The sequence below is a fragment of the Miscanthus floridulus genome, unplaced genomic scaffold (genome assembly GCF_019320115.1).
Source record: "Miscanthus floridulus cultivar M001 unplaced genomic scaffold, ASM1932011v1 fs_550_1_2, whole genome shotgun sequence".
Lineage (NCBI taxonomy): Eukaryota > Viridiplantae > Streptophyta > Magnoliopsida > Poales > Poaceae > Miscanthus > Miscanthus floridulus.
In genome coordinates, this window is record NW_027096917.1 from 182534 (window position 1) to 196574 (window position 14041).

Sequence of the window (14041 nt, forward strand, 5' to 3'; positions counted from 1 at the left end):
GGGCATCCTATAGATTATCAACCACCATGCTCAGCCTCAAGAATAGGATCAGCTACACCTCCACTAAAGAAGCTAATGAAAACTCATGTTGCTTCTACAATTGAAACGTATCAATCTTCAAAGTGCAAGATGGCCCAAGGGATAACCCAAAAAACCATTACTAGGAAAAGACTTCGTAGAATGAGACCATTGACTACTCAGATAAAACAATTCATCATCTTCCCAAAATGATATTCAATCTCTAATTCTAATTCTTTCCTTGCAGTTATCGACCATTGCATCTCAACCTGCTCTAGGTGTGGAACTGTTGTCCCAGACATTCAAGTCAGCATCAACTAAACCTTCATTGGTGGATCCTCAAAAGGAGCCGATTTTGGTTAAAACAGCAGAAGATGTGAGTCCTTCCATTTCACCCCCTGATGCTACCAAGGTATTTTTTTCTCAAAATCTTGATTTTTATTTAGTTTTTACCCTTCTCTGACCATTTACCATGCTAGACACTCCCTAAAGAAACATTCAAACAAGGGCAGTCTACCCATTGAAGGTGATCCTATTGATGTTGACACTTAGACTGTTGAATCTCTAGTCCAACAAACAATCGATGGTAAGGAAGTCATATGCTTAGTTTATCTCTCTACAACAAATATGAACTAAAAATCTTCCTTGATTCTTGCAGATACCAATGTTGAGAGTTTAGAGCTGATTCAACCAGATACCACTAGTGCATCATCAATCATTCCTTCTTCTCAGATAGAAGCTATCCTAGAAAAGGTACCATACTTGCTTCACCATTTATCTTATTATCAACTGATTTAATCCTCTTAACAAGATTTTCTTATATATAGGTACTTAATCTTCCAGCTTCGAGCTACACTTTCAATCTTGAAGAGTATCTAGATGAAGATGAAATTAGCTCATCAGCCGCCTCTTCTAAAGAAGCTTTATCAGAAGAGACCAGAAATCGGCTAAGGGATATATTGCCAATGCTTAAGAAGAATATAGTCGATTTAGTCCAAGATGCAGATTTAATGCAAAGAGTCTCCTTGGCCTTTAAGGATAATTATGGCAGAACCTCCTAAATTATAGGGCCCACATGCACCTATCACTGTCCGACGACCTTTGACATCTATGCATATGTTTCCGGTAACTTAAAAAGACTATCGGGTGTCCTCGAGGAACCCCGAATCATCCATGATTTTTGAGCAGGATCATGTTACAGAGTCATTGTAGTATTACAACATTTATTCAAATATCTATACCAGAGTAAAAATAGCGGAAGTCTTACAATAACATAATTTACAAAACAGTAGCTTCAAACCTCACAACTAAGTTCCATGATTATTACAAAACAAAATAGTGGAGTGGCATTATAATATAATACAAAACACACAATGAAACTGCCATGCCCAAGGGCCACACATTTACTTCTCATCGTCATCACAAGGAACAACCGTCATGCAGCATGATCCAAAACAGATCTGCTCATGAGTCTCACCTACAACAAGGGTCAACGAACCCTGAGTACAAAAGTACTCAACAAGACTTAACCGAAATGAAACTGATGAGAACTCAGGAATGGCCGGAATTCATGGGATTCAAGTGTAGGCTTTACATAATCAAAGTTCTTTTATTAAAAGCTCTTTAACAAAATTCTCTTTACCTTCCAATGTAAAACTTTATAAGTACCACATAGGAAATCTACCATGATTTGTATGAAATCATGAACTTCATATCACTCTCTTTCGTAAACCGTTCCCAATTTCAGTTATTAATACTATTGAATGATGAACAGGAGTTGAGTCCTCCATAACTAGGAGCAATGATATTTGAAACCGATTATAAACCCGCTAGGAATTCCAGACCACATGACATATGTTAGGTCCTCGACCTACATTACCAACCTGCAGTCAGACCTCTAAACAAGAACGGGTCCAGCACCCGAGAATCAGTACTCCACCAATCCATCCCATGGCCACGTGGGTAAACCGCTATTCCCGCCATCTCTCCACTCCCAGTGCGCGAGTAGCCATTCTCGTACTAGAATTGCCAAGTTAAGGCTTACCGGAGTATGTGGTTAGTACTACAAATTCTCACCTCATGCAATTCAACAACGGACGTGTCTTAATCGACACAGGCGGAAAGAACCCGCTCACAAGACCTCCATGCCTTGTGGCTCCCATACACTGAGTCCGCTCGGTCTTGATTTATTACTTCACATTCTCATATTTCATGATAACATAAGTAACCAAAGATCCATTTAAAACTCGCAGGTGATAGATAATCACCCGACTAAGCATGACTAAGCATAACTAGTCATTTACGAATAAAACAGGTAATCAAAGTAGATATGGAAAAGCAAGGTTGGTAATGCACCAATTAGGTTTCCGCTTGACTCCTAATCACTTAATGCAGTATAAAAGAGCAAAAGCGAAATTAATTTGTAAAACGCAAGGTAGGGTTATATGCATCCGGGGCTTGCCTTCGTTGACGGAAAAGTCTGGTTCCTGTGACGTTTCACAAGTATTTGATCCGACCTTAATAGATGGATTAACCTCCATCACAACTTGATTAACTACCACGTGTTCACCTTCATTCACTACATGTAGTAACAATGCTATGTTTAACATGATGCGGAATACGAAACATGATGCTCGATGATGGATGCAAAAATTAACAATTTGAATACAACTTTCCTTCGCGGTACAGTTACAAGTCAAACTAACCAAATCTTTTTCGTACTACTTACATCAATTGCCAAAGATCATTACCAACTAATGATCCAAGGACATCACTCAATCAAAAATTCAAACAGAACCTAAATCACTAAAGGTTACTATTTGCTTTTAAGAATTAATTAATTAATTAAGAATTATGAAATAAATCAACTTGTTCCAATTGACCTCAAAATTTTTGTAAATGTTCATTACATGATAAGTAAGTGATAAAACAAATTTCATAATTTTTGGACAACTAAATAAGCCTAGAAAAATCCTAGAAACTCATTTATTAATTAATTGAACAATTTTTATCACATTCAAAAAGTACTGAAAAACAACATTTCATATTTTTCCTAAATAACATACATCACAGAGAGTTCACACAAAAATTTTCATAATTTTTGGAGCTCTAAATAAATCTACACAAAAATAGCAAAAATAGACACTATTCATTCAATCTGAAAATAGAAAAAATCCATTTTGAACGCTGAGTCGCTGACAACCCGACCCCACCCGTCATCTTCTACCTCTGGCTTTGACCGCGATGATGACGGCGCTGACTGATGATTCCTTGCTGCCGGTGAGACTAACAGCGAAGGCAACTGCACCAACATACTACCCACGACTAAGCGCACCTACTGACGTCCTTAGTTGCATCGATTGCGACATGAAATGAGCACGGTACCGGCCATGGCGGACACGGTGGCTCAGCAGCGTTACGCTGGTGAAACAAGGCCGGTAGCGACTAAACAAATGGCCTAGAAAGACTCAGGAGCTCACCCCGATCACGCTGGAGTCGATGACCGAGCCGGAGGACCAACGGAGAGATGGGTCGACGTGTACAGAAACCACGGCGGAGCAAGCCACGACGACGGTGATGTTCTGGCTACTGCGGTGGATAAAATGGTCAATCAACTGGGCACGAAGCGCCACGGCATCACGAAGAAGCTGAAACAAGGCTTCACAAGGTCAGAGGCTCACCGTAGAGCGTTGGCCATGACGGCGCAGCCACGACGGAGATGTTGCTGGCCACGAGGAAGAAGAGCGTGGTCAGCGAGTTCTCGGCGAAATCAGTCTACCACAGCTGGCTAAGTGGATGCGCAAGAAGGAGACTAAGCTAGAACTGGCTTTAACTGCGACGGTGGAGCACTACCGCGACGGTGCGAGCTCGTCGGAGATGAGCAAGGCCGACGAAAAAACAGAGCAAGGGAAAAAGAAGAACGGCGACTGCTCCAGAGCTTTATAGGACGGCCAAGGAAGCAAGGAGAAGCCACAGCGGAGTGTTTCCTGTGCCATCGCGAAGCCAAGGCCGCCACACGCGCGCCTGGAACGCCGAAGACGGTCGCCGGCCATGTAGCAAGAGCGGTGAACACTGTTCATCAATATTACAGAATTGCCATCCAGTTTGAAACTCAAATTACTCCCAAATTTTTGTAACAACTCAAAAATCTCCAAAAATTAAAGTTGTTCAAAATCAAAAGTTCTACAACTTTGCTTTTATAACCACCCCCAAATTTGGTCTATATTTTGAAATGAACTTTTGAATTCGAATAGGGGAAATTTAACAAATTACGCCTTTTCGAATTACTCCAAATTTTTCATAACAACTTTGAAAACTCCAAAAACAAACTTTGTATAACTTGTCAAGCTCTACACTTTTGCTTTTGGGCTCAACCCCAAAATATGCTTAGATTTTGAAATGAGTTTTCAGGGTAGGATTTAAATGCTGAAAATTAGGGTTTTCTCGAAAATTCAAAATCCAAACAAACTTTGAACTTGAGTCAAACAATACAATTCAACACATACCACATAAATATAAACTTGTTTTAGTGTATGCATCTCAAAGTTTTCACCAAATGCCAAATGCTTTGCAATGCATATGATGACATGTCAGGTTTTAGTATTTAAACACCCGAGGTGTTACAATCCTTCCCCCTAAAAGAAATCTCGCCCCGAGATTCAAAGCCATAGGGTAAGTAATGGAAAAGGAAATGTGTCGCGAGTACACATACAAGATCTATCCATAAAATAGCTGAGGTTCTTTTACAAAACACAATTTGTAACAACCTAGCTCAACTAACATTACTCTATATTGACGCCAGAAACTCTAGAAATTTTTCTAATAAGTAATCTTCTGATTCCCAAGTAGCTTCTTCTTCTGAATGTTGATTCCATTATATCTTGTAGAACTTGATTGTCCTTCTTCAAGTAACACGATCTTTCTGATCCAAAACTCGGATAGGATATTCTGAATAAGTCAAATCTGGTTCAAGTTCCACTCCTTCAACCTCAACATTCTACTCAGGCACTCGGAGACACTTCTTCAATTGAGAAACATGGAACACATCATGCACAGCTGCGAGATGTTTAGGTAATTTCAAGCGATATGCCACTTTTCCATACCTCTCCAAAATTTGATAGGGTCCAATATATCGAGGTGCCAACTTTCCTTTAACACCGAAATGGGTAACTCCCTTCATTGGTGATACTTTCAGATATACAAAATCTCCTTTGTTAAACACCAATGATCTACGTCGTTTATCCGCATAACTCTTTTATCGGGATTGAGCTATCTTCAAATTACTTTGTATTTGCTTAACCTTGTCTTCTATTTCTTTCACAAGGTCAACCCCAAAGAATCTTCTTTCTCCAGGCTCAGACCAACTTAGCGATGTTCTGCACCTATGACCATAGAGTGCTTCAAATGGAGCCATTCTAATGCTTTCCTGATAACTATTGTTGTATGAGAACTCGGCCAAAGGCAGACATTCATCCCACTTTTTGGAATAGTTAAGAACACAACATCTTAACATATCTTCAAGTACTTGATTGACTCTTTCAGTCTAACCATCAGTCTGGGGATGATAAGCTGTACTGTATAGAAGTTTAGTACCTAATGAAGCATGTAAATGTTTCCAAAAGCTAGAGACAAACTATGTACCCCTATCTAACACTATGGTCTTTGGTACTCCATGTAAGCTCATGATTCTTGCTAAATACATCTTGGCATATTGGATCATAGGATATATAGTCTTGATAGGAAGAAAATGTGCTGACTTAGTGAGTCGATCTACAATAACCCATACTGAGTCAAATCCCTTTGATGTCTTGGGTAGACCAACAATAAAGTCCATACTTATGTCCTCCCACTTCCAAGATGGAATAGGTAATGGTTGCAATTCACCAGCAGACCTCAAATGTATAGCTTTCACCTTCTAACAAGTATCACACTTTGCTATATATCTAGCAATCTCTATTTTTATTTTAGTCCACCAGAATCTTTGCTTCAAGTCATGGTACATCTTGTTGCTTCCTGGATGGATAGATAACCTAGTAGCATGTGCCTCTTCTAGAATTGACTACCGCAACTCTGGAACTTTTGGTACCACCAGGCGATCCTTGAACCATAACACATCTTCATCATCTATGCTAAAGCATTCTGCTTTTCCATTCTTGACTCTTTCCTTGATATGGGCTATACCCTTATTTTCCTTCTGAGTAGCGATAATCTGGTCTCGAATAGTGGCTTCAACAGTTATGTTGGTCAAACTTCCTTGTTGAATCACCCCTATACTCAAACTTTTCCATCTCTTGACATAAAGTCAAACCCATTGTTCTCACTGCCAGACAATTGCAATAACTTTTGCGACTAAGGGCATCTAAAACCACATTTGCTTTATCGGGGTGATAATGTACTTCTAAGTCATAATCTTTAATCAGTTCTAACCATCTTCTTTGCGCATGTTCAACTTTGATTGAGTAAAGATATACTTCAAGCTCTTGTGGTCTATATAAATATGGCACGTATTACCAAGTAGGTAATGCCGCCAAATCTTTAGAGCATGAACCACAGCTGCTAACTCCATATCATGAGTCGGATAGTGTTCTTCATGTTGCTTAAGTTGCCTGGATGCATAAGCAATGACTCGGCCTTCTTGCATCAACACACATCCAATACCAATACCAGAAGCATCACAATAAACATCAAATGGCTTCTCGATATCAGGTTGGGCTAATACTGGTGCAGTAGTCAACAATCTCTTCAAAGTCTGGAAAGCCTCTTCACAATCAGATGACCAGACAAACTTGACTTGGTTCTTCAACAATTCAGTTATGGACTTTGATACTTTAGAGAAATCTGGAATAAATCAACGGTAATACCCTGCCAAACCCAGAAAACTCCAAACTTGATGAACTGTGGTTGGCGATTTCCAATCAAGCACATCCTTCACTTTGCTAGGATCAACTGCAACTCCTTCAGCTGACAAGACATGTCCAAGAAATTACACTTTCCTAAGCCAAAAATCACACTTGCTAAAGTTGGCATATAGTTGATGTTCTCTCAAGCGGGTCGGAACAATTCTGAGATGTTCCGCATGTTCTTTCTTATTCTTGGAATATACTAGAATGTCATCAATAAACACCACTACAAACTTGTCTAGCTCAGGCATGAATACTGAGTTCATCAGATACATGAAATGAGCTGGAGCATTTGTCAAACCAAAAGACATTACCAAGTATTCATATAATCCATATCTTGTGGTAAATGCCGTTTTGGGTATATCTTCAGGCTTTATCTTGATTTGGTGATATCCTGACCTCAAATCTATCTTGGAGAAAACTTTTGCTCCAGCCAATTGATCAAAAAGCAAATCTATCTGAGGTAAAGGATACTATTCTTGATGGTCACTTCATTCAATGGATGATAGTCAACACATAACCTTAGGGTCTCATCCTTCTTTTTCACAAAAATTGCTGAACACCCCCAAGGTGAGGAACTAGGTTGGATAAACCCCTTCTCAATCAATTCTTGTAACTGAGTCTTCAACTCAGCCAATTCCTTAGGTGGCATCCTATAAGCTCTCCGAGAAATCGGAGCAATTCTAGGTTGCAATTCTATGTTAAACTGGACATCCCTATTAGGTGGTAGCCCGAGTAAATCTTCAGGAAATACGTTAGGAAATTCACATACTACCGGGATATCTCTAATCTCTTTGACGATAGTTGCACAAACTTTGCCCACTGATCTTCTTAAGGTTGGAAGTTGGATGAGAAGTTGAGAAGTACTATCAGGCAAACTTACCCTTAAAGTTCTATTCAAAGCATCTATAACAGCCTTATGCGGATACATCTAATTCATTCCCAAGATTACATCTATATCCTAATCCTTAAGAATAATCATGGTAGTGGGAAAAATATGCCTCACCCAGGTTTACGAGTACCTAGGTATACCATTTCCTTAGTACACAGACGTCCCCCGGGCGACTGTATAAAGAAATTTTCCTTTGTTGCCCCAATTGAAAATTTCATACTTCACGACAAATGTTCTATTGATGAATGAATGCGATACGCCAGAATCAAAAAGTATAACTACAGGGTGATTAGCAACAAGGAAACATACCCATCATCACTTGGCTCCCCTTTCGGAATTTCTCCAGCTTGAATATAGAACACCCGTCCTGTCTTCCTCTCATCTTTGCCCTTCTAAGCATTCTGATTGGGGTTCTTGTTTGGTGCCTGACCCTATTGTTGATTGGCAGGGGCCTTCTGATAATTTTGATTAGCCTGCCTAGGATATGGACATTCCCTAGAGAAATAATCAGTTCTTCCACAATTGTAACATGGATAGTTGTGACCCTAGGACATTGGAGCATTGCCACTAGGAGCATTGATCGACTGTGAATTTGGGTAGGTTATAGCAGGACAGGACATTTGACTGTTGCCCAGGCTTGGGACTGCGGCAGGACGATAAGAATGACGATTATGAGGTACTAGGATGATAAATCACCCTCTACCTCTTCTGATTTCCCCCAAAGGATCTAGATAGGCATACTCTTTTTCTTCTTTAGCTCCTTATGCTGCTGATACTTTGCCTCTGAAGCAATTGCAATATTTACTGCCTCATGGTAAGTGACATTAGTACAAGTGGTCATCATAGTTCTACAATTTGGTATTCGGGCCTCTCATAAATCACCTCTTCTTCTTGGCATCAGTATTGACATGTTTCAGATGCATATTGTGACAGGTGATTGAATCTTCCCAGCATACTGCATCACTGTTTGATCTCCTTGCTTCAAAGCAAGGAATTCATCCAGCTTCATAGCCATAACTCCTTCCGGGATATAATGGGCTCTAAAGGCAGTATGGAACTCAGCCCAAGTTATTAGAATGCTAGCTGGTTGCATAGCCACTAAGTTTGCCCACCAAGCACTTGCTGCTCCTCTAAGTTGCTAGGGCGGCAAACATAGGTTTCTGATACTCCAGTGCATGGAATAAGATCAAATTTCTTGCTCCTATGGTTTAGAAGCCAGTCATTAGCCTCCAATGGTTCATCTGCCTTAGGTGAACACCGGTGGTCTTGTAGTCTGTAAAATCAACATATGTAGCCTCCTGTCTATTATGGTGGCTGACCATGGTTTTCAGTGCATCTGATTCTGATTACTCTAAGCTATCTCATGAAGCAAACGAGAATTTTCGGTCAGTCACATTGACAAGTGCGGTTATAGCATCAGCTAGATTTGTTGGAACTGGTGGCGGATCTGGAATACCGTCCTCATCTTGTGAAGTTCCCGGAATATACGAACCCCGCGTATGACGCATCTGCTCATGACAAACCAAACTTTATTCACAAGTCTTTATTGAATTGCACCAAAGCTTACTCCAGACACATTACATAGAGTTTACTAATATAAACACAAACCCACAAGTACCAAAACAAGACTACATAACTTAACTAAAACTAACTATTATACAATTCTACTCATGTCCTTGATTACTTCAAACTTCAGGCTCGGTATCCATTCTAGAAATATTACCGCCTTCATTATCACTTTCATCGATCATTACTAATTCTTCAGGATCTTCTTCTTCTTCTTCGATTCATCATCATTGGCAAGGATGACACCAGGGTCCTATGGCATCAGCTTAGGGGTTCATGATTTGGATTTAGTAGATTGCTAAGCCTATGAACTTCCTCATGTAGATAGGTATTATGTTCTTCTAAATCTTCTACATAGAATTCTATCTCATGAGTTCTAGCTCTAGCTACATTTTCCCTATGCCAAGCTTCATTCCTTCCCTCCACCGTACGAACTAACATGCTTTTGCAGTTCCTATGCATGGTGGTGAGACGCCTCAGTTGATCCTATAATTCTCCTACCTGTATAGCATCCAAAGCCCTATCTCTAGTAGCTTGTGCTAACTCTGTAGAAATCCTCTATATCTCTGCCTGGGGATCAGGCCTAGAGCTGCTACTGCTAGCACTATCATTCCTAGGGGCAAGTTGGTGACGAGGAACTCCTTTGGGTCTAGTGGACTTATAGGGCGTCATCTTGGTATGAGCCATACTATAGGAAGCCAATTTAATCCAAGTAAGATCATTTGATCAAAGTCTAAAGAGCAACTATGATGGATTACATTACTCAAACCAGACTCACTACTCAACTCCAGACTCAGAGGTGAAGGAAGTAACGAGTGAATTAATCATGATGCATGAATTGTTCTTACGAACAAAACCATCAAAGCTTATAATGCACATAAACAACATTTGTTTTTATATAGGGCATAGTAAGATTACTACTCCACCACATAAGACCTTTTCAATCAAATAAGGAATGGTGAGAAAGAAATAAGATAAGTCAGAAGCAATCTGGACCAAATTAACAAGTTAAATTTAGTCATCCCAAATCATTTTGAAGTTTTTATAAAACAATACAACAAAAACTTTGTAACGATCGCTTTGATACCATTTTGTGGCAGAACCTCCTAAATTATAGGGCCCACATACACCTGTCACTGTCCGATGACCTTTGACATATGTGCATATGTTTCCGGTAACTTAAGAAGACTGTCGGGTGTCATGGGGGAACCCCGAATCATCCACGATTTTTGAGTAGGATCATGTTATAGAGTCATTGCAGTATTACAACATTTATTCAAATATCTATACCAGAGTAAAAATAGTAGAAGTCTTACAATAACATAATTTACAAAATAGTAGCTTCAAACCTCACAACTAAGTTCGATGATTATTACAAAACGAAATAGTGGTGGCATTATAATATAATACAAAACACACAATGAAACTGCCCTACCCAATGGCCACACATTTACTTCTCATTGTCATCACAAGGAACAACCAGCATGCAGCATGATCCAAAACAGATCTGCTCATGAGTCTCACCTACAACAAGCGTCAACGAACCCTGAGTACAAAAGTACTCAACAAGACTTAACCGAAATGAAACTGATAGAACTCAGGAATGCTGGCTCATGGGATTCAAGGTATGGCTTTAACAATAATCAAAGTTCTTTTGCGTAAAAGCTCTTTAACAAAATTCTTTACTTCAAAGGTAAAACTTTATAAGTACCACATATGAATCTGCCATGATATGTAATGAGATCATGAACTTCATATCACTCTCTTTCACAAACCTTTCTCAAGTTCCAGTTAATAATACTATGATGATGAACAGTGAGTTCAGTCTCCATAACCGGGGAGCAATGATGATTCGAACTGATTATAAACCCAGCTGGGAATTCCAGACCACACGATATATGCAGGTCCCTGACCTATATATACCAACCTGCACTCAGATCCTCTAAAACAAGAATGGGTCCGCTCCACCTGAGAATACAGTACTCCACCAATCCAGCCCATGGCCACGTGGGTACACGCTATTCCCGCCATCTCTCCACTCCTAGTGCACGAGTAGCCATTCTCGTACTAGAATTGCCAAGTTAAGGCTTACCAGAGTATGTGGTTAGTACTACAAATTCTCACCTCTGCAGTTCAACAACAGATGTGTCTTAATCGACACAGGCGGAAAGAACCCGCTCATAGGACCTCCATGCCTTGTGGCTCCCATACACCGAGTCCACCCGGTCTTGATTTATTACTTCACATTCTCATATTTCATGATAACATAAGTAACCAAAGATCCATTTAAAACTCGCAGGTGACAGATAATCACCCGACTAAGCATGACTAAGCATAACTAGTCATTTACCAATAAAATAGGTAATCAAAGTAGATATGTAAAAGAAAGGTTGGTAATGCACCAATTAGGTTTCCGCTTGACTCCTAATCAATTAATGCAGTATAGAAGAGCAAAAGCGAAATTAATTTGTAAAACGCAAGGTAGGGTTGTATGCATCCGGGGCTTGCCTTCGTTGACGGAAAAGTCTGGTTACTGCGACGTTTCACAAGTATTTGATCTGACCTCAACAGACGGATTAACCTCCTTCAGCAACTTGATTAACTACCACTGTGTTCACCTTCAGTTCACTACACATAGTAACAATGCCATGTTTAACATGATGCGGAATACGAAACATGATGCTCGATGATGGATGCAAAAATTAACAATTTGAATACAACTTTCCTTCGCGGTACAGTTACAAGTCAAACTAACCAAATCTTTTTCGTACTACTTACATCAATTGCCAAAGATCATTACCAACTAATGACCCTAAGGACATCACTCAATCAAAAATTCAAACAAAACCTAAATCACTAAAGGTTACTATTTGCTTTTAAGAATTAATTAATTAATTAAGAATTATGAAATAAATCAACTTGTTCCAACTGACCTCAAAATCTTTGTAAATGTTCATTACATGATAAGTAAGTGACAAAACAAATTTTATAATTTTTGGACAACTAAATAAGCCTAGAAAAATCCTGGAAACTCATTTATTAATTAATTGAACAATTTTTATCACATTCAAAAAGTATAGAAAAACAACATTTCATATTTTTCCTAAATAATATACATCACAGAGAGTTCACACAAAAATTTTCATAATTTTTGGAGCTCTAAATAAATCTACACAAAAATTACAAAAATAGACACTATTCATTCAATCTGAAAATAGAAAAAATCCATTTTGAACGCTGAGTCGCTGACAACCTGACCCCACCCGTCATCTTCTACCTCTGGGTTTGACCGCGATGGCGACGGCGCTGATTGATGATTCCTCGCTGCCAGTGAGACTAATGGCGAAGGCAACTGCACCAACATACTACCCACGACTAAGCGCATCTACTGACGTCCTTAGTTGCATCGATTGCGGCATGAAATGAGCACGGTACCACCCATGGCGGACATGGCGGCTCGGTGGCATTACGCTGGTGAAACAAGACCGGTAGCGACTAAACAAATGGCCCAGAGAGACTCAGGAGCTCACCCCGATCACGCTGGAGTCGATGATCGAGCCGGAGGACCAACGGAGAGATGGGTCGACGTGTACAGCAACCACGGCGGAGCAAGCCACGACGACGGCGATGTTCTGACTACTGCGGTGGATAAAACGGTCAATCAATCGGGCACGAAGCGCCACAGCATCACAAAGAAGCTGAAACAAGGCTTCACAAGGTCAGAGGCTCACCGTAGAGCGCTGGCCATGACGGCGTAGCCACGACAGAGATGTTGCCGGCCGTGAGGAAGAAGATTGTGGTCAGCGAGTTCCTGGCGAAATCAGTCGACCACAGCTAGCTAAGTGGATGCACAAGGAGACAAAGCTAGAACTGGCTTTAGCTGCGACGGTGGAGCACTACCGCGACGGTGCAAGCTCGCCGGAGATGAGCAAGGCCGACAAAAAAATAGAGCAAGGGAAAAAGATGAATGGTGACTGCTCCAGAGCTTTATAGGACGGCCAAGGAAGCAAGGAGAAGCCACAGTGGCATGTTTCCCACGCCAGCACGAAGCCAAGGCCGCCACGCTTTGCTTTTATTACAGAATTGCCATCCAGTTTGAAACTCAAATTACTCCCAAATTTTTGTAACAACTCAAAAATCTCCAAAAATAAAAGTTGTTCAAAATCAAAAGTTCTACAACTTTGCTTTTATAACTGACCCCCAAATTCAGGTCTAGATTTTGAAATGAACTTTTGAATTCGAATAGGGGAAATTTAACGAATTACTGCCTTTTCGAATTACTCTAAATTTTTCATAACAACTTTGAAAACTCCAAAAACAAACTTTGTATAACTTGTCAAGCTATACACTTTTCTTTTGGGCTCAACCCCAAAATATGCTTAGATTTTGAAATGAGTTTTCAGAGTAGGATTTAAATGCTAAAAATCAGGGTTTTCTTGAAAATTCAAAATCCAAACAAACTTTGAACTTGAGTCAAACAATACAATTCAACACATACCACATAAATATAAACTTGTTTTAGTGTATGCATCTCAAAGTTTTCACCAAATGCCAAATGCTTTGCAATGCGTATGATGACATGTCAGGTTTTAGTATTTAAACACCCGAGGTGTTACAATAATTCATCCTCGGTTCTTACCAAGGTCTTGTCATCTTTGTCCAGTCA